General features: G+C 39.1%; 1 protein-coding gene across 5 annotated transcripts in view; it reads left to right on the top strand.

The window, feature by feature from the left end:
* TUNAR (TCL1 upstream neural differentiation-associated RNA) overlaps positions 1–21963 on the top strand; it is a 160236-nt gene that overhangs the window by 79675 nt on the left and 58598 nt on the right. For all 5 annotated transcript variants that reach the window (XM_068192496.1, XM_068192500.1, XM_068192499.1 and 2 more), the window contains exon 2: positions 18982–19100. The gene's annotated coding sequence lies outside the window, so the exon portion shown is untranslated. The remainder of the gene's footprint in view (positions 1–18981; positions 19101–21963) is intronic.

The following is a 21963-nucleotide window of genomic DNA, read 5'->3' as shown; positions in this document are numbered from 1 at the left end:
TCCTGTGGGGGAAGCCACTGCCTGGTCCCTGTCTCTTCACTGTCTGTCCTGCCAGGCCTCCCTCCTGGTCTGCCTTCCCTCTACTTCCCCCTGCACCTGCCTCCCTCCCTTCTCTGTGTGAATGGCCACTGTATTGTACTGGTCAGCTGCAGGCGTCTGGTGGCCAAACCTTGCTACAGGGACATCTGTCTTGATAGGTCTCTACATGGAGGGGATAGGGTTTATAATAGGACACAACTGGAGGACAGCACAGCTGTGTCCTCACAGCTTGCTGCTGACAAATGCATTTTTGACTCCTCTTTCTCAGGCATTGTGAAGGACTTTGTGTCTTGAGGAGTTTCTCAGTTTCTCAGCCAGCAGCCAAAGGCTTTGCATTATGGCGAGACCTCTCCCTAGAGTCACATTGAGCTGCTCTGCGGTGGTACTGAGACACACAAGAATGGGTCCAAATGATGTTTCCCTTGTTGCAGTCATGGTTTTTTTTTTTTTTGTGTTAACAGTGCAATTGGAACAAAAGCAGAGCTCCTAATTTGGACAGCCTGCGTGGGCCTGATAGGAGAGCCACGCAGCGTCCTAGGCAGAGCACTGACTGGGACCTGATGCTGTGTTCCGCCGAGGCTGATTAGAGCTCAGCTTGTGCAGCTGGTGCTGAGGCTGTTCCAGGGAGAGTGGTGTGAGGATTCAGAGTGGGTGCTGATATTGGATGGGAGCAAAAACTCGGGCAGGTCTTCGATCCCAGGGAAGAGAAGTGGCATTGCTAACAAGGGCATAAGGTGCTGGCAAATGTGGTGGGAACTTGGGGCAGCAGTCAGGGCTATCTGTGAAAGGCATTATGAGAATTTTAAACTGGATGCTTTAAGCTTTTCTTCTCCCCCTTTTATTTCCCCTAACAGCATTTCACCGAGAGTATGCTCTGCTTTCAGTGGGGCTACTGGCAGGTATTGCTTCAGGCAAAACCTAACCCTCACAGCTGAGTTTTTGCATCACGAAGTTCTGCACTTGAACTTGTACATATTAGTGATTATTCCAGGTCTTAAATATGTTGTGGTTACATTACTTCTGCTGTGAAGATTATTTAAAAATAACAGTATTTTAAATTGGATCTAGTAGCTACGTTCAGCATGCTTCTTTTGAAAGAGATATCTGTATGTGTGTATGTCTTCTCTTCTTTGCAATTGATGAAAAGGTTTTTGAGGTGTGAAAACCAGTGTAACTTTAAGATCCTTTTTTTGCAGTGCAAAATATGAGGAAATGTATATTTATTGGTCAGTCTTACCTTATAATTCTGCTGGACTGTGCTTGATAATTTCTGCCTGATATCAATAGAAAAAGCTTGTAATGATAGTGTCAGTTTGCCTTTGAAAGCAGGCCTGGCTTCAGCACTAAAGACAGAAAGAGTGTGCACATATCACTCCTGCCATTTTCTCAGAGGTATTACTGCCTTGCTAGCTCACCTATCAAGCATGGTGAATTGTGTTTCTACCCATTGATTACTAGCTTTCCTGGGCAACTGAAAGTGTGGCTAGCTATTACCTGACATGATGTAAAATCAGTTGAATACTTTGGCAGGTACATTGTGTTAAGGAACCGTATTTTTAAAATGTCCTTACGAGGATTTTATTTATGTCAGTTTGCTTTTATCTTATCCTTGTACTGGCAATATCTGTATTTTAGTATGTATGTATGCATCAATGTGTCTACATCAACCTTCCTCCATATTGTTGGGATACGCTCTTTGGAACAGAGCATTCATAAATTATATTGGAAAGGGTTGATTAAGAGAGTGATTTTATTTATCATAGTCACAAATCTTTAAAATCCACAGGGAAGGCTTCTCAGCCAATGATGTTATAATTTTTAATGCCTTTCCTGACCAAGTTTTAGAAATCGCACCTTGTCCCTGAATACCCTGAGGATTACGTATCCCCTTGTCAAAAACAGCAAGGTTATTATTCACTCATATAGTGCCAGTAATGTTCAGGGGCTGTAATCATCTTGTAGTGATCCATGTTATTAGATTTCAGTGGTCTGACAACCATTTATCAAATGCCACTTACTATATCAAGAAGGGCAAGCAAATAAACCTGTCCTGTCCTGTCAGCCTCAGCACCAGCACGCATCCCCGAGCACCTGAGCCATGAAATCCACCAGGGCTATTTCTGATACGTCTCACTTTTAAATAAAAACGGGTATTTCTGGAGAAAGCAATTCGTGTGCCCGTTCACCCGTGCATGGGACCCAGTTCAGGAGGGACACCTGTGCAGCCAGGCCAGAAATGCCCTTCTCCGGCGGCACCAGGGGCGGCCGCTGCCCGGCGCTGGTCGCGGCTCCGGGCGCAGGCCAGCCCGGGCCGCCGGGCCCGCGCAGGGCAGCGGCGTAGCCGAGGGCCGGCTGCCCTCTCTTGGCCGCCTTCACAACAGCAGCCAAAACCAGGGCTGAACATAGCGGCTGGCGCTGAAGCGACGTGACCGCTTCGGAAACGGAGAGAGGCTTCGCGTCGTGTCTCCGAATTTCGAGCTATGTTTGTTTCGGTGCAGGCCCAGGAGCTGAAGGTGCTACCTAAACCCACAGTGCCTCTCCAGCTTGGGTGAGACCAGTGACTCCGTCTCTGTTAGTCCATGGCGACAACAGGGCCAAGGAGCCCCGGCTCTGCTCCTTGGGCACCGATAACAGCTGCGAACGAGACAGTCAGGGCTCCTCAGCCTGATCCCATGCGGACTTGCCTCTTTGGCTCCTGCCATTTATCACAGCAGTCTTTTGCCATGGATTTTACATTTTGATGAAACACCGCAGCTATCATTATTTCAGCAGGATCGCCTTTGAGTGGCAGCTGTGGGGTTAAGGCACACATGTGCTTGCATGACAACTTTAGTGAGGCTTAGTGGGGAATGCCATCAAATTTCTAAGGTTTTTCACTTTGTCAGCCATCAAATCTACCAGTTCAGGAAGTATGGTAGATCAATCTTGTTGAACAAGAAAAGCTTGTTCTGGTGCTAAATAGTGGTTTCTCTGTGTGTAAAGAAGAACCAGGACAAGGAGTTGGACTTGGATGATCCATGTGAGTCCCTTCCAACTCAAAATATTCAGATATTCTGAAAATAAATGATCATTGAAACAGTTTTTAACATATGAATAAAAATAGCATGGTTAAGCAAAAAAAAAAAAAAAAAAAATTTTGATCAACCTTTTAACATTTTTAGCCGTCAAATAAGAATGCCTGTTAACTAATAAACTGAGAGTTTAGTGAAAGAGACTTCATCTACATAGAGTCCTTGTCATCCTACTAAAAGAGAGAATTCTACAAAGCAGCTAAATTATATTTATGTGCTTGATAGAAAAACTTAATAATAATCTTTTACTTATGCTGAAGACCATGGTAGCTACTACTTGTAATGGAGCTTAGGTGGTTTAACCCTGCTGAGGATCTAGCCCCAATTTTTTTTTTTTTTTTTTTTTTTTTTTTTTTTTTTTTTTTTTTTTTGTTGTGCTAGATTTCTCAGCAGGAGAAGTAAAAGGGAACATGGAATATAGCAAAACTGGGTCTGTGCACTGAAATTGCATCCTGATGCTCTTCCAGTCAGGTTCTGGGTGTAAGACAAGATTGTTAAGTAGCAAACACCATGCCAGAAGTTGAAAGTATGCCCTCTATTTCCAGCTATCTTGCTATGTATCTTTAAATATCTCACTAAACCTCTTAACTCATGGAATTGTTATCTGAAAATTGATAACTATCATAGGCATGTCTTTGCATCTGTGAATAAGCTGCGATTTATGATGCCCTCTTAAATGCCTTGTCTTCAAAGACACTTCTTTGAAGGCTTGTTACTTGTTTGTTGTGTGACATTGACATAGAGCAGCTGCCATTACAAGACTGACAGCCCTTACTGCTGGGACGATGCTGGCATTGGCATGGGTACATTCCATGTTAAATCTTTCTATTTGATGCTCAGAATTTGGAAAAGAGGTAAGCACTTTGTGTCTTTTGAAGAGCTGTGTGAATTTCCTTAGAATCACAGAGCAGAATGAGCTCTCACAAGCTTCCAGGCCAACAGAATATATATGGATGTAGAGAGGAGAAAGATGGGCCTACAGTGATAAAAGAAAAGTTCACAGATTAAATATCTGAGGCGTCCACTGAAGAGCAGACAGCCATGAATCAGAATCAGCTGCAACGTGCCACTTTTAATGTGAGAACTCTTGATATCCTTTGGGCTGCAACAGGCATTTAGATCTTGTTGCAACCAATTCTTGTTCCTCCTAATTAAAACCAGAATGTATTCAATACTCTAATGCAAAATGCTCATATAAATTACTTACATTCTTCTACTTGAGTTGACAAGTCAAAACAACCCCACTGGAGAAGGGACTGCAATATGCTCTGACAGCCTATGCACAGTGCTCATTGATAAGACAAACATTTCCTGAGATGCATGATAAAAAACTGATCTTAAAAACCTTAATAGGCAGGACAGAGTGTGCAGGCTGCCCACTGGAGCTACCTATTCATCTTGTATGGAGCTTATAAGCAGTGGGTGACACGGTGCTATATTTTCATGTGGTTTTATTATTAGTTAACAAAGGCAGGAACAATATTTGAATAGCAATTCTATGTTTGGAAAGGTAGGCACTTTTAAGGCACATAGAGCTGACACGCCCCAAGGCTATACCTCATTAGTTTGCTTATGTTACCTAGCTATATATCTCTGGGAATGGAGTAGGTGCTTTACATACAAATAAGATGTGGGCGGAGGAGGAAAGAGGGCTGAGTAATTCACTTTTCTGCCCTGCAGCTTGTGTAATCATGCATGCTATGGCAAAGTGAATGTAAAATACCCTAAGCAAGGTTTGAAACTGGTGTAAGTTAGTACAGCCCTGTTGAAGTTGACAAATATCACGGGCAGCTTCTGTGGAGGCTTAGACCTGCATTATATTTACTGCTGTGAATGGCTGTAAGGAATCAGGTCTGAGGTCCCAGGCCTTGTTTATACATACTAAATAATTATAGGAAATGGGGGATTGGGGGGGAGGGGGGGCAGGGGAATGATCTGAAAGCAAAATATTATTTTAAGTTGTACGGGTTTCTAGACGTGAGCAGGTGACTGTAGTCCACTTAGGCAGCTAGAAGTCAGCTGGCTGCTCTTGAAGAGCAGGAAAAATAGGTGTCAGAGAAGAATTCCTGTTCCAAGCCAATAATTGACTTTTTTTTTTTTTTTTTTTGATATTTCATAAGCAATCTAGATTGGGAATAAAACTTTAGTCAATGTGACAGTGGCTTGGGTTAGTACACAATACAAATGCCAGGAAAATGCATAAAAAACCAAATGCAGTTTCTGAGTTAATTAATTGCTCAGCACTGGTAAAGCAATGTAACCATTTATTAAATTAGACAAGGTTTTTTGTGCAAGTCACAGCTGAATTGCCTGCTAATTAAGAAAGACCTAATACTCATTTAGATAATAGTCTTGTCAATAATTGTGGACAAAAGGAAGAAAAATTTTATTAACTGGAAAAAAATGGAATTGATGACTTCTGGATATTGAAATCTGAAAAAAAATTTAATGAGCTTGAGAGATATTGATACTAAATGGTACCAGACACTTCCTGTTGAGTGACTATGTTCTATTAAACACCTGCCAGGACACTTTTCTCTTATTATCATCATTATCATTGGCTAGGGTTTTATTGTGTACTTGATAATATACTTGCGGGAATATTTAAATACACTGTGTGGGAGTATAAGCATGGGAATAAAAATTTGATTGTAATAATTTCTTTGTTTACCTACTGATAGAAATTCCGAGCTTCATAATGTGTATAAAGATGCAATTTTGAAAAATCTATAGACGTCTTATTTCCAAAACTCATTGGAGGGACAGTCCAAGCCACAGATGGATGTTTGGGCTGCATCCACAAAAGGGCTTGGGTCTCACAGGACATACCTGGTGAAGTGAATGGCTTGCAGAGTGTGATTCATTGTGGCTTTCCTGGGGATGCATGGCAATCCAAAATGAAATACAGAAAGAAGAGCTCCCAGTAGTAATAGTAAGTGCAGGGACATTCTGAAAACTATCCTTTCAGTGCTGATGGCACCATCCTAGTATGTTTCATGCACTCATGAGCCACGACATTGCTTTGTTCTTTCAAAAAATCTTGGCTCTTTCCATTTGCATGACCAAGAGTACTGTCCCATTCATGACCACCATAAGGGATTATTTAGAGGTTGTGACTGGTCTGGAAAGTGAGATTTGCCTGTCTCAGCCTTCTAAAAATTTATTTTTCAGATTTATGACTTACAGGCCAAATACCTGGGGTTTGCAAGAAGTAGATCTTTGTTCTTCAGGTCAAACAGGCAAATTGCACAATGTGAACCAGATGTCACCTTGATTGCAGGCATCAAACAGAAAACTTCATAGTTCTTTTTCTGACACACTCCTGCCATCTTCTCTGGCAAAGATTTCACTTTCCTCTACACCAGACAAGTTTGTATGCTTTTCTATAGACCCTAGGGGTAAGTAAGCCTTGACATATCTAATCTTAGCGATCTCCAGTGTAAACTTCAGCCTCTGAGTGAATCATTGAGATTTCCTTTATAGACAATAAAGAACAGGACTGTCTTGAACAGTCTTATTGTATTGTAAAGCAGATGTGCAAAATAGGTTGGATGGGTCCTGCCTAAAAATACATATTTCTTTCCTCTAGAGAGCTTCAGGTAACTAGCTCAAGATACACTTCTAGAAAGAAGCATGCATATCGGTGGCATCCATATAAGATAAATCCCTCTCTAGATTTCAAGGACTCCCACATCTAAAAGTCATTGAAGGAGGTAACAGACGGTGAGAAATAGACACTGCTTCCTGTCTCCTACTTCTCTGTCTCTGGCTTCTTTAAAATTTACAGAAATTATATTAAATTATTATCAGTTGTCCTATTGAGATAACCAGAAAATGAGTTATGTTTTGTTACTGACCTTTTTGTAAGGATCAGTCTGGAAGCCTGCATGTCTTCTATTTTGTTTTTCTAAAAGGGCTCAATGAAGAGAATGAATCATTCTAAGTCACTTGAAGTTAAATCAAGTTTTTGGGAAAATTTTTATGTGATTTTCCTATTCCCCTTTTCTGAAGTTCATTCTGATATTGTTTGTGTTTGGAACAGATTCTCCCTTGTAAACTCTGAGTATAGTATAATCACAGAGAAACTGATATTCATTTAATTCTTTCTTTTTTTGCTTCTCCACATCCACTGTTCATCTGCATTCTGAATGTTCTGGGTTTTGGGACTTGTTCCTTGGACCTAGTGAACTCACAGTTAATTGACCTTGGGATTGATCAGTGAGATGTGTCCAGTTAATTTGACTCTAAAGCATATTTGAGCTGGCAGTTTTATTTTTCAGCATTCTTAATGGAAAAATGCAATGATATGTTGCAAGATGCTGGATGTCTTGGAAATCATTAACATTTACAAAATAAACATCAAATATAAAGAAATAAACTAGTTGACAAGTTGTGTCAAAGAGGAAACTTTGAGCTGAGCAAGCCTCACTTCAAATGCTGGAAGATGCTGACTGTATCATCAAAAGGTTATGAATGTGTGTGCTGATAGAGGGATTTCAGCCCTGCATGCCTATTGCTACATAGTTTTAGGTTGCTTTTCTTCAGGCCTAGGCCATTTTTCAAGAAACAGAAACTGTTCCATATCCAGGTAGTTCTGCCAAAAACCCCTCAAACAAAACCAAAATAACTCTTGTGCCTAATTCAATCTCTACAATCTGGACTTTTTGGAAAATGAATATGCACATCACAGTTTTTAATTTTCAAGTCCTTTCTGATGAAAACCCATGTAATCACCTGTCAGCAATGTCCATGTAACAAAATACATTATTATGGAGATGTCACAGATAGCAATCTATAGATATATCATGGATAGCCTATTGGTGGGAAGTCATTATTTGTCAAGCTCATTCTAATAAACACTCATTTACTTGGGTTTTGTTTGTGGTGCTCAAGCTGAGAAATTCAATTTAGCAGGATGGTTTATTTTGCAACTTAATGCTAAATCAGGAGGGAGAGGCCTTTCTTGGCAAGGATTTCAAATACTTCTGAATCCCAAGATTAAGTCTGCTTGTCTCTGACTGTACTTAATGATTTTTGATTACTAGTGTTGATAAATATAAGGGCTTAACTAATGGCCGTAGAGTGAGGATAAAAGTGATAATTTGCTCAAGGGGCTTAACACTGACATCTTGAAAAAAGAATCCTTGGAATGAATTCAGCCATATACTCATGTCAGGGCCATCTATTGCTATTTACTATAACTTCAGAATTCCACCTCTTTACATCACAGAATCATCAGTGTTGAAAGAGACCTTCAAAACTATCTTGCCCAGCTGTCAACCCAGCACCACTGTAACCACGCCTGAACAATATCCCCAAGTGACACATCCAGATGCCTCTTTGAAAACTTCCAGAGACAGTGACTCCACCACCTCCCTGGGCAACTAATTTCAATGCCTTAGCCCTATCAGTGGGAAAAAATAAAATATAGTATCTAATCTGAACCTCCCCTAAGCACAATTTAAGGCTATTTCTTCTTATCCCTTCACTTGATACATGTCAGAAGAGACTGACTCCCACCTTTCTACAGTGTCTTTTCAGATGGCTGTAGAGAGACTGTAAAGTCACTCCTGAGCCTCCTCTTCTCCAGTCTAAACACCCCCATCTCCCTCAGCTGCTCCTCACAAATCTTGTGTTCTGGACCCTTCCCCAGCTCTGTTGCCCTTCTCTGGATATGCTCCAGCCCCTCAGTGTCTCTCTTGTCATGAGGAGCCCAGAAGTGAACACAGCATTCAAAGTGTGGCCTCACCAGTGCTGAGTACAGGGTGACAATCCCTGCCCTGGTCCTGCTGGCCACACTATTGCTGACACAGGCCAGGATGTCATTGGCCTTCTTGGCCACCTGAGCACACACTGGTTTGTGTTCAGCTGCTGTTTACCAGCACCCCCCGGTCCTTTTCCACCAGGCAGCTTCCCAGCCACCCTGCCCCCTGCAGAGCTGCAGGGGGTTGTTGTTACCAAATATTTTAATAAGTTTTGTCTTGAACAATATAGAGGATCTATGTAAACGTTGTTCATATTTATATAAAGGCATCCAAGACATTGCTAGGAGGAATGTATTATCCAAATATGGGAAGAATTGAATTGATAATGATATTATTGTTCATTGTAAAGATTAATAGGTTTACTAAGACTGTGGGGACACAGACCAAGCTCATGAATTGTCCATTGGATTAGAAATTCTAATATTCAGGTCTATTTTGTTTTCCTATATTTGACTACATTTATGTTAAATATGGAAGTTCTTTCAGACTTGTTAGGTATTTTTATAGAGTGCATGCAATAAAGTCTAGTAAAACTAATGGTCCCATTAAGTCTGTGACCAAGCATTCTGAAATTTTCTTTTCTTCAGTGCAATTCTTTCACAGTTTATTTAGTATGAGAACAAAACTTTACTAGGTGCTTGAGATTCACTTGGTCTCTGTCTCAACCTTTGTCTCTTATCAGGTTCATCAAAGCTTTTAGGAGATACTGAAGCTTTTTGATGAAAAGCAGATTAGGACTGCAGGATGATACTGAGTTTAGATTTTTCTTTTTGGTCTTTTTTTAGCAATCCTGAAGTTTTTTTAAAGTAAAGTACAGTGGCTTTTAACAGAAAAAAAAAAGTGATTGTAGACAGTTTAAAGTAGAGCATCTAGACAGGAAAAAGTATATATCTTTTCATTTCCCCAAGCTCTTAAAAGCATCTGGTAGCTGATGAACCTTGCATTCGAGTGGGGACATAGAAGTTCAGCGTTAAACTGGAAATGTCATGCAAGTGTCAAATTCGTTCTCTTTCCCTCCCTTTCACTGCTAAGTTAAAAATAAAGACAAAAAAACCTAGCCAAACAATTCTCTCTCTCCTCCTGAATCAGCTTGGTGTTTGTTGTTCCAAACAGGCTTATATTCCAGCTTTACCTGGCTGTTTGGTAGGCTGATAAAGAGACGAAGGATGTTTAAAAAAAATTACTTCTGCAGAGTGGTACTCAAGGAGAAATCACTGAACATTTCTTTTAGGCTATTTAGGCCTCTTGGATTACTGAACTTCTTTCTTTTCAGTTCAGGTATTTGTACAGCTCTTTCTTAGAGGCCATTTGACAACAGTTTGGGGATGTCTGCCAGGGTCACCTCATTCCATTTTCACATTAGTCCTAGCAGCTTCGTCATCCCCCTGTATCCTACTGCAGCTCAAATCTCCATGTAGACTCCCCATAACTGCCTGTCTCTCACCTTTATCCCTTCAGGCTTTGTCTGGTCAACAAAGCTCTTCCCTGCTATATCACTGCTGGCTCTTCCTCTTTTATCTTCTGGTTGTCCAAATCCCTAGACAGTGAATCAGAGTCCTAAAGGGGAAGTGAAATGCAAAAATAGGGTGCTTAGTTAGTTGATGCTTTTGGGAATGGCTCCAGCCCCATCAGAGAGTGTTTTTGTGCAGTCTCACCATGGAAAATATGCAGGAGTTGGGTGCTTCATGTCAGTCCAGTACACTTGATCCAGGTCTGAAACCAGAACCTGGCTGGCATTCGACCCTTCTCTGCCCTCCTCCTCCTCTCGCTGCCAAATGCAGTCTTTTTCTTTCTTGAAAGCTACTGATCATCCTCCTTTAGTCCAGTGGCCTTCAGGAAAACACTGAATTTCAGATATATGGTCTGAGAAACTTCTTCATTTTCTCTTCAATTTCTGCACTGACTGCAGGAGGGCAACAAAACAACTGCACTTCTCTTTTTCAAACAAGGCACCTAGCTGGCAGTGCCTTAAACACAACCTTTTAGAGAAAGATGCCCAAAGCATAATAAACAGGCTGAAATTATAAATCCATTGCTGTCACAGAGCTTACAAGTTCTTAGTTGACTTTCCTGTGCATAGCTGGTTGTTTCTTTCTGCCTAGCAGCATGTAATTAAAATATTCATATGCAGCTTGCAGCCCATTTAGGGCTGAATGCTGCTAGATGCTGAGCAAAATTTGAATAGTGCTGAGAGATTTCAGCTGCCAAGGAAGAGAGAGAATGCTCAAAGTAGTCTGAGTTGGCCAGCATCTGGCAGACTGCCTTAACATTGATTTGTTCTTATGTTAGGATAAAACTGGCAAGGAGCAGGAAAGCAGTTTAGGGCTCAATTAACAAACAGCCTTTAAAAAATGTGTTTCACTTTCTGCCTTAGGCTTTGCCTTAGGGCTAGCCCTGTTCACAGAGCTAAGACTAAAAGAGAAAAACTGCTTATATACATAATATCCTGTAAACAGCTATCCCCTCTATAATAAGGGTAATTCAAAATATCTCAGTGTCACACACACCCTGGTACAGGAATCAATCAAGCTGGTATTAGGTCAAATTATTCAGTAGAATAGCTACGATTGATTTGGAAAAGGTTGGTTTGTTTGTTTGTTTAAGTTTTCATAGTGTTTGAACAGGAAAAAATAAAACAGTATATTTTGAATTTGGGCATAAATTAGGCTGGGCTGAAGAGGTTATATGGCACAAGGAGACTGTTGCTTTATCCTGTGGTAGAAAAAGTAAAGTTGGGACAATGCTGTTAGGACATATGACATTAGATAAATACATTAAATACAGCAGTGGCTACTTCTTTCCTGTTGCACTTCACAAAGGTGCAGAGCTTTATGCTGTAACTGGGGGTAGTTTTGATTAAGTCACTTGTGTGTTCTTACAAAGGCTTATGTTATGGCAAAGAAGAATTTTTTTTTTTGAGAAGTGTTTTTGGAAAAGCAGTGGAAGTCATCTCTGCAGAATGACTGTGACTGGGGTCATGGTACTGTGATCCTCCTTCTAGGAGCTACTGCCTGGAGAGAGGATGTCTCACTACTGCTCTCCCTAGCTGCAAGTCATGTAGGAGATTGGGGATTCAGAATTCTTCGATGCACTACAATCCTTTTACTTCTTCAATGGGGTCAACAGCCATACCACCCTTGGCTGAATTTTCTGAGGTTTTGCAGAGGTCTTCATGCAGAAATTAAAAGCTAAATCAATAAAATTGCAAGACAAATATCCATCTGCTTTTTCTCATTAAGTTTATTTTTGGTTATCTGGCGTTATGAGACCTTTTTGCCTCTCCTTCCATTCAAGGCCAATTCATGTGGTGTCAAGAGAGAATAATTCCTTCTAGAGCAAAGCAATTCACTGATAGTCTACATTCTGTTTGTCTATACAGTTTCCCTAAATTGTTATGGCAGTACTAATAAAGAGATCTATGTCATCCTTCTATGTATTTGTTTTTCATTTTGGAGACTAGAGTTCCCTTTGGAGAAAGGCGCAGAGTAATATTTCTAAATTAAGCTGATTCAAGGTTTATTAGTGCTGTAAAAAACTTGATTTTGCTGCTCAAAAGATTGAGCTTGGGCTGGCTTATGTTCTGGGGAAGAAAGACATAGCAGAAAGGATAAGGGAGAAGGTGTTGCACAGTGAGATAATGAGCTTTGGAGGGCCAGGCTTGCTGGTTTTGCTTCTGCATGAGGAACAGGATGCCGGGCTGACCTTTGGGAAGGAGGCACACCACCTCTTTTCTTTAGCAAGAGAAGCCATGAGAACCAGCCCTCAGGGGTTTATACAGGCACCATAATTCTAAGCAACTCAGCCAATTGGCCTCAAAGAAACACAACAATATCATTGCATTCTCTCTTTCCTAACGGGAACTGCTCTGCTGGACTTACACAAAAAGCACTGCATGGGATGTAGGCTGAGGAATGACAGATGCTGCACTGCTGTTCTCTGTTCACTGTTTTCAAATCTGTAACAAGGAGATGATCCAAGGGTGATGGTCAGAGAAAAGAAACATTCAACTAGCCTATGACAAAATATATTGTAATATTTGGGTTTGGATTTTTTTAGTGTTTTGTTTTAGTTTCATTTCAGCTGCAAAAGTTGAGGCTCGAAAGTAAGGATGATATGCTATTTTTGTAAGTCTGAAGAATCCCTTTGAAAGTTAATTTATCCTAAGCTTGGAAATTACACACCTTTTTCATGAAAAGTTGAATAATGGCCATAAAAAAGTACAGGATCTCCTAATTGTATCCAAGTGATAGTAACTGATATAGGTATGTAAAATGCTTTAATAAATAACATCAGTAACTAGTTATTAAAATTAACTTCTTTTGCAATCAGTGCTTTTTTATATTCATTCTCGATAGGGAATTGAAACTATTGTTTTTATCAACATTATATAAATTTAGTTTTGCAATGGAGGTTTAATTTTATTTTTTGAAGGCATCTGATATGAAAAAAATAACAGAGTATTTAAAATTTCCCCTTGAAAACCCATTCAGATTTTAAAGAGCAGTCACTATTAAATATTAGACTTGGTTAAAGACGGATAGTAGTTTTTCATCTTTGCTGAGATTGGATTTTTCCCTGCAGTCCAGAATACTTGAGTGCTTTGTCTTTTGTGAGGGTGAAATCCTTTATTTTTTACTATGATATATTTTAATGTGGCACCTGCTGCTGTTCATTAAAGTCTTGGAAGACTTATTCACAATCTAGTTGTAAACACAGATCAAATAATAGGGGTATTGTCTATTTTTTTTTTCAGATCTGTTTCATTGTTTACCCCTATAATTTCATATCTTAAGATGACAGGGCATTAAATTGTCTACCAGTTTTTTAGTGTGGTACCTGGTAGACCTGAATTCAAGTGGAATCCCTCAGTATTATATTCATCATAATTAGCCATTCATGTTGCATCAGCAGGAACAAGTCTTCTGAGCAACTTTCAAGCACTTCTGTCTCTAGCAGCTCTTTCAGTCATAGACTGACTATCTTATATTTTGTTAATCAGGTTAACATCTCTGTGTTGCATATCTTTATCTGTAATGCCTTTTTCAGCTCTGCCTGTACAACCCATTCCTTTCATTTATCTTCCTTTTTTCTGCCTTTCTATTCTGCTCTGCATATCTATTTATCCCTTCTCAAATAAATAGTTCACAACTTTTTGTGGTATATTCCGCAGAGTCCCAGCTGACAGTTTGTGTTTGGCATAAATAAGTGGACCTTGTGCAATTTAAAATAAAATCCCAGCTGGGTGTAGGTGGAGTTGCTTGTGGTATAGATAAAGACCAAACTGGTTTGTTAGGTGTGTAAAGTCTCTAAAATTCAGAGCAGGATAAGGAAAGGAGTGGATAAAAAGGAAATCTTGGTATTTTGAAAAACTTCCAGCTAGTTATTTAGTATCTTGATGTTTCCAAATACTGTCTTATTTATAAAGCAGAACTGCAAAGATGCTTGCAAATGAGCGAGGCTCATAAAGAAAAGAATCATTACAACATTTCAGCTCTTCAAGAAATGATGTCTGCTGAGTGAGTGTGTAAGGATGAACTCACAGTTAGAAAGCACAGTTTGTAATCATAGCCTGTGATTGTTTTCTTCCTGTACCCCAAATTGCTTGTAATTCACTTAATTTCTCCCTTTCTCAGTTGCTATAGCAATACAACCTTGAAAATAAAATTATAAAGCACGATTTTGTTTCTCTTGAAAAAGAGTGTAGTATCCATTTGTTGAGAATCAGTTTAGACTGAAAGTACTTTTTTCCTCTTCCTTTCTTTTTCTCCTTCCCATAAAAAAATATTAGCAATCCTGACTCCTCTTCCATCTTCCTCATGTTCTAGTTTCTTGTCAGCATATAAATTCTTGGGGATGGCAATATTTCATGCACTATCTTCAGCGTCTCTGAAATTCTGTCCTGTCATTTAAGTCCAGTCCTGTGTTTCTAATGTCAAACTAGTTTTGTTTAATATGACTAGCAAGGTAGCATATGAGTCCCACTGCCAATTCTGGAGGTATCTCTCATAAATCAAGAATCTCTTTGTCATAGTGCAGCTAAAGTTGTCACCAAACTTTAAGTACAAAGTTTGAATAATAATGACTCCTCTTTTGTTAAATGGAGTTAACACAGCTGAATAGCTTCCCTGATGGTTTATTATATTAGTCTTTTAGAACATTGACTGATTTGTTTTTATTACCATGAAAGCTTTTGTCTTATGAAAATTACTTGGGACCACAGGTCAATGTTTTTCATGTCACATCTCTATAAATAGTACATTGCTTTATTATACTTTGTATTCTCCACTGCAACCTGTACGTCACTTAAATTTATTTGTCATGATACTACTGCCAGGCTGCCATTAAATTGTTAAAGTATATTCAGGAAATGTTGTTGCAGTAACCTTTAGAGGAAGACATATGGAAATGGACTATATCTGTTAATTAACATTTCAAACTGCAAACCTTCCACAGTATAAGGCCTGGTATGAATCACTATACATAAGGAGAATACTTAAAGGGGTGATGATCATATTTTTCCTGAGAGAACAGATCCTTCAAGTTCAAATTGCCTGTCTATTTAAACTAGGATACTAAACTGTTACAGAACAAAAATGAAGTCTAGGGAAAGATCAAAATATGTCTCTCTTCTGTCCATTCACACCAGTATCAAAAATAAAATGGCCTGTGATTCTTGTCTGTCTCAACAACGTTTAAATTTGCAGCTTACAGAAGGAAAACAGAGAGCATAAGGAATGCATAAGAAAAAAAAGAACCCATGGGAGAAGCTCCTGAGGTGTTTCAGGTTAAGCTGAACCAGGGATCCCAAGTCTAGGATACATCACACTCCCCACTGGAGAAGGTGCTGACAGAGACGTTCCTATGTCTGGGCTAAGATGCTGTGGTGCTTCCAGGACATGTCCTGGGAATAAAAAATTGGACTGCATGCAGATAAGATGGAGCTGGGGAGGATTGAGCATTCCTGTTCCCGACACTGTGATCTCTAACAAGATTGGTGTGTTAAGGGATATTTAGAGCATTAATTGTTCATACTTCAGGGCTGGTCAGAATTCCTGAAGCTGGAGTTCATAATGCTGATCCCATAGTACTATGAATACCTGAAGATGACATAATCCAGCACTGTTGAAGAAAGAGGCTCACTGCTTTTCTGCTTGTTAAAGTTTCAACTACATTGATTCCCTGACATGGTTTGGTGTGGGGTTGCATAAATCCCTGTGGCAGCATAAACTAGCACAGGTACATGCTGGATTTTTGAAGATGGCAGAGACAGGGAGCTGTGTGCATCAAAGCAGGTTTGGAGTTACAGTGGGAGCAGTAGTCCCAGCAGGCAGCTGCTGACAACATGGAATAGGGATAGAAGTAAAGTGAGGTTGAAGCAGGACATGTGCTTGTAGCCCATGCAATATGCTTAGGTGAAAACATACATGGATAAGTGTGAAATGTATGAAAAGCAAACTGACAGACAATGAAAGGAAATCCACAGGCTAGAGGAGACAGAATTGTTTGCTCTGAAAAGAATGATGTTATCCATCAAATCTGGCAGAAACCTCCAATTTTTCCAGGTTTGAGCTACCTGACCCCACTGCATGTAAATCAAGAGCTGCACAACAATCTGAGCCTAAAAAAATGAAAGGGGTGAATTGAATACAAACTCATTTTCCGTGGACATTAAGGTAACTGGAGGAAATTGAAAATTTGTGGTGAACTCAGACAAAAGACTGATGGCTAAATCGATTTTTTTGTACTTTCCCAAGCGTTAGATTTCATAGAAGGCACTGTGAATTCTGTTGGGTACATGTGACTAGGCTATGTGGCATGTGAGTATGCTCAAAGCACCTCTCCAAGTATTAGCTTGTTTTCATTCTTTTGGGTTATTGCCTGGCAAAAACCATATAAAACAGGTTGGGGGAACTCTATAATCAAGCTTAAAATATTCAGAGAATGTAGCTGTGGAATTTTATATTTGAGAGGAAATACTATTAAAAAAGCAGGAATATAGGATGCCAATATAATTATTGTTTCTGTTGTTCCACTGTTCACTGTTGTCTCACTAGGTGCAAACCAAAACAGAGGCTTTGGAAAGAACTGCAGTGTATCTTTCATGAAGGTTACTTCTCACTACAGTGTATTTCAGCATCCAAAATTACACTTCTGGAAAGGTTCTTCCTACTTAATCTGCTGCTTTCATTAGAGTTATTCTTTTTCATTACTGCTTATAAACTTAGGGCTAACCAGGAAGTCACATTTTCTTGCTTTTCTCAAAGCAGTTTCTCTATGTGGATGACCACCTTTTTCTTTAATTTTGGGGTAGCAGTAAACCTCTAACTTGTTTAAGTATTTGAAGTTTTCACTTGGCTTGGATGAAATAAAACCCAGTGTAACACAGACATAGAAAAAGAGAAATTGCTTTAAGGAATATTCAATGCAGTTCACTAACCATTAAGTATTGTTCTACTTTTCTGAGCTTAAATCTCTACTGACATGAATCTTTTATATCCTGCAGTGCAAGTTGTACTACTTGGATAACTAATAGAGTTAAAGCAGTGGTTTCATTAGACCTGAAAAAGTTTGGAATTGGTTGTGATTGTTGAGCTATTTAATCTTCACTTTGTGACAGTGGAAAGTTTTTTATATTTTAATAAACAAATATTCTTGAATGTATTCCTGAACTTGATTTTAGCCATCACTGGTTTAAAAAAAAAAAAAAAAAAAGTAATTTGAAATGTATTTTTGAGACAGCAATCTGAAGGTATATTTTCTGTGTAGTAGTACGTGTTGGTTCCTCTTTTTATCCATGGCTTTTAATTTGAGTTTATTAGCATGGAAATTAGAATGAATGATGTCAAATAAGATGAGCAGACAATGACAGAAGAATAAGTGGGAACTGTCACAGAGGCAGTTCTAACAAACCATGGCCAAATGTTTTCTACATATATCTTATAATACTGTGCCAAATTTAGCAATGCTTTATGGAAATTATATATACTGAAATATGACATGGTTTACCTGGAGTAGGACAAACCAAAACTGTTGAACATTTTATTTATTTAAAAAATATACTTCCTAAAACAAATCTAATTTTCCCCCAAAATGGATCCAAAAGATATGCATTTATTTTGCTTAGACCTCCAAGATGCTACTTTGATGAACTTCATAAGGTTTCTGCTGTCCTACTTCCTGAGTTTTTTATGGTCCCTATTATTTTTGGGTTGTGGTTTGGTATCTGTTGTAGCCATCATTTCCCTAAAATGGACATGTGTTAGCCTTGTTTCTACTCATTAGGGTTCCCCTCTGACTGCTGCAGTTTCTGCCAGGTGATAGGCAGTAACCTCCCTGTCGAGTTGGACACCTCTGTGGACAACCAAAGGAGCCCCTTACACTGAGAGTGTCCAGGCTGTAGGCAGCTCCTGGACTACTGCTCCCCTGCTGATGATTGTCTCTCTTCTTTGCAGAAACACAAAGGTCCAATAACAGGTTTTGCCTGTGAAGGAAAAGGCAAAAAAGGCATTTAACTTTTTCACTTCTAGTTCTTCCCTTCAGTACACCTATTTTTTCACTGATCATCCTTTGCAGTCTCACGGACTTGTAGAATCCCTCTTTGTGAAATCTTTGAGCATCAGATGGCTTTGCCTTCCTTGATTTTGTCCCAAAATAGTAAATTGTAATTTTTTTGCTCCCTTTCTTGCTTAAATTCCTTGTACATTCACATTTTGCATTTTGTGACCATCAGGCTTCCTAAGCCCGTGATATCTGGCTTCCTAATCCAGTGTCATCAGTGACATCAGGCTTCCTAAGCCAGCTAACACTTTCCTTTTTACTTGTTTTTGAGAAGGAGTTTTGCCTGTTGAAAATATTCTATAAATAATATCTTGTGTAGTATTTTTGTCATAAGTGGATAGATTGAAAAAGAGGAAACAGACTGAAAAAGAAAATTTCAGTATAAACAATATGTTTGACAAAATCATAATAAAATGCAAAAGTTATTAACAGAAATTGTAGGGCTTACAGTCTTTAGCAAAAAATAAATGTTTTACTGCTGTTGATAAACTGAATTATTTTTCCTTGGTCAATTTGTTATTAACCTCTTCTCTCCCCACTATCCATAGGGAATGAATACTGTGTACCCAGACAGCAATAAACCTTCAGCTGCTGACCACTGACAGAAATCTATAGACCACCAGTATGGGAAACCTCAGCTTTAAACTCTAAATGATTCAACATTTGTGTAAGTCAGACACGTTCTGCTATTATGTAACCAAATAATTGTATATCCATGTTCAATGCAATGCTAAGAGCTTCAGACAGTGTATGAACTGTTTACTCTTGCAAATTGTCTCTCTAATAATTAGGTGATAAAATTGAAAAGCTTGTGAACTCTAGATATGTCCTTAAAATGTGCAGGAAAAGCTGTGTGCTGTTTGCAGGCTGTTAAAGAAATCCTTGCTACATTTTGTAGTGCTTACATGGTTTGGGTTGGGTTTCTTTATATGAAATTTCAGCTTAAAGCAATATTACTAATCAACTAAAGTCCTATTATATTGATACTTAAGGCAAGGCTCAGATATTGTTGTTTAATAATGCAAATGACATGTAGAATGTACAGAGCTAACAAACACTCAGAGAATGTTTTTTTATCCCCTAACCAAGTTGACTATTTCAGACGAAGACAAATATTGGTATTTAAATTTTTACTTCCTCTGTTGCTCTGTCCTTTTTTACTTTACAATGAGAGCTACTATGGAAATGCAAAAGTATTACAAGGGGGGACAATTTTGACTAATATAGATTGAAGTGTTTTATGAATGGAAACTGAAACAAGCTGTAGAGAAATCACTTAAGTCACTGCTGAGATGCATTCATCTCTGGTAGTGCATAAAAGTTAATTAACAGTGCAGTGAACTGGAGGCAATTCAGAGAGAAACATTATTAGATGAGGATGTACAAAGAAAGTGAAATGTCTTTCAGTTTACTTGCTAAGGATAGATGAATATCTACTAATGTCAGTAAGTGACCTTGACAGCAAGGAGGAACAGTCTGACTGGAGATGTTCCTTGGGGTGCTCTCTCTGTGGGAGTGATAGGATAAAAGAACAGGTGATCAGGTTGTGATGTGAAAGACACACACACACAGGCCTTTTCCTCCTAATTTCTGGCAGCTATTGAGGCTGCATCCATATAGCCCCTATATGCAGAAAATATTTTTACTAATTGAGCACACTCATACAGGGCCACCTAATGTAAATTGCAGTTTTCTGTTGTATATATAGCAACTGAAAGTGGAGAACAGCAAAAGCCACTGAGGAGTGGATACTGAATTCCAAACTTGGATAGATTTCAAGACAAGGAAGAGCAAAGCCATTGCTTTGTGTATTTAAAGCTAAACCAGAAACTACTGCTTAGAGTATTTTGAGAACAGTCCTGCTGTCACAAGGAGGTGGACTTAAAACTCTAAATCAACTTTTTTAGACTGTACTTCTTGTTATGGGATGATAGAGTTTCCTATTGCCAGCCCTGGATAGGCTCACAAGAGTTATTAACCTCAAAAATCTATTTCCATGCACTTTCCTGGTTTTATTCTGGTTACTCCTTTGTTGGGACAATTGTGCACAGAACACTTGATGGAAAATAGGTGATTAAACTGTGCCTGATCCTCAAAGCTGAATTTTCCTATCCTTAGTTTTCTTACCATTTTCTAGATAGATTTGGGACATGGAGTTTGTGAACAGTAACAGGTTATTACTGATGTGATCAAGGAGAACTAGAATTCAAGAGAAACCTCAAATTTCTCTTGATTGCATTTCTTCTGCTGTCACTTTCTTCTCTCCTAGATTTTTCAGGATTTTCCATTGCTGTAGGTTCTCCATGCATGTTATACAAGTTCCTGCAGCACTGTCAGAATTATGGGACTTCAAATTTTAGTCCTATTTCTTCTATTCAAATGGTAAAATGAAATGGATTTATCTGCATCTTTATTCAGGTTAAGAATAATTAATATTCAAAAAATAATTTCCATTTCATCCATGATCAGTTAACATCCAGAAGCTCTCTTTCTCTATTGATATCCAGAATGAAGATTTAAAAGTACTGAATCTCATTTTGAATATAACAAAGTTGTAAAGCTATTGGCTTGCTCCTTGCTTTTTTTGAGCTGAACCCTTGCTGTATGCCTCATTGGCTAACCAGGAAATCGAAGAGTTCACATATAACTTGCTGATGTTTGATGAGTGACTGAGCTCTGCAGATGAAGGTCCAGGAGAATTCCTGGGAAAGTGAGCATGGTAGCAACTGGAAGCAAAGCTGTGGGAGCTGGATGTTTCCACTTACCCATTTTTCTAGACTCTGTGAGCTGGCAGTCAGTTGGCAAAAGGAGGCAGAAATACATTCTTCAAAATATTTCTATACAAATGAGTAAAAGGATGGAGTAAAAATAAAACAAGAGTGAGAGACAGGAAGATAGCATGAAAATAGCAATTTGAGTTATTGTCACAAGGGAGCATTACACATGGCATCACATAATGCATGAGTTAATCATCACAACATTCTTTGGAAATGAAGCAGAAAAGTACAGAACATGACAAGAATTATATTCAAATGCAATGAAATCTTATTTGAAAGTTGTTTACATTTTAAAAAGTAGATCAGTAAATTAAGGGTAGATTAATCTGGTTTGTGAAAATTCCAGGAACTTGGCAGAATTCATCCATACAGTGAAATTAATTTGAGGCTGATATATTTTCTATCATAAGGTTGATTGCAGCAGGCTCCCCCTCCCTGGAGACTGAGTTCTGTGCAGCATCCCTTAAGAAAGCAATGCTGGCAAACCAGGCTCAGACAGAGTGAGTGAATGTAGGTGTCTTTGCACCTTGCATGGTTCCTTCATGGCTGTAATGCGGAAAAGTGCTGGCAGAGCACGGTGACTGCACTGTTACCTGGATTGCATAGCATGACAGATTGTCACCAACCTGTGACACCCAAAATAGACCCTCCCACCAGTGTTCCCCATTGCTTCTGATAAGAATATCTTCACTTTGTTGGACTTAGCAGAAAGGGGCCAAGTGGGGCTCCCCATGGGACTTTCATCCTGCTGCT

Source organism: Anomalospiza imberbis, chromosome 6 (genome assembly GCF_031753505.1).
Source record: "Anomalospiza imberbis isolate Cuckoo-Finch-1a 21T00152 chromosome 6, ASM3175350v1, whole genome shotgun sequence".
Lineage (NCBI taxonomy): Eukaryota > Metazoa > Chordata > Aves > Passeriformes > Viduidae > Anomalospiza > Anomalospiza imberbis.
The sequence above is the reverse complement of the archived record's forward strand: the minus strand, read 5'-3'. Positions and strand labels throughout refer to the sequence as shown.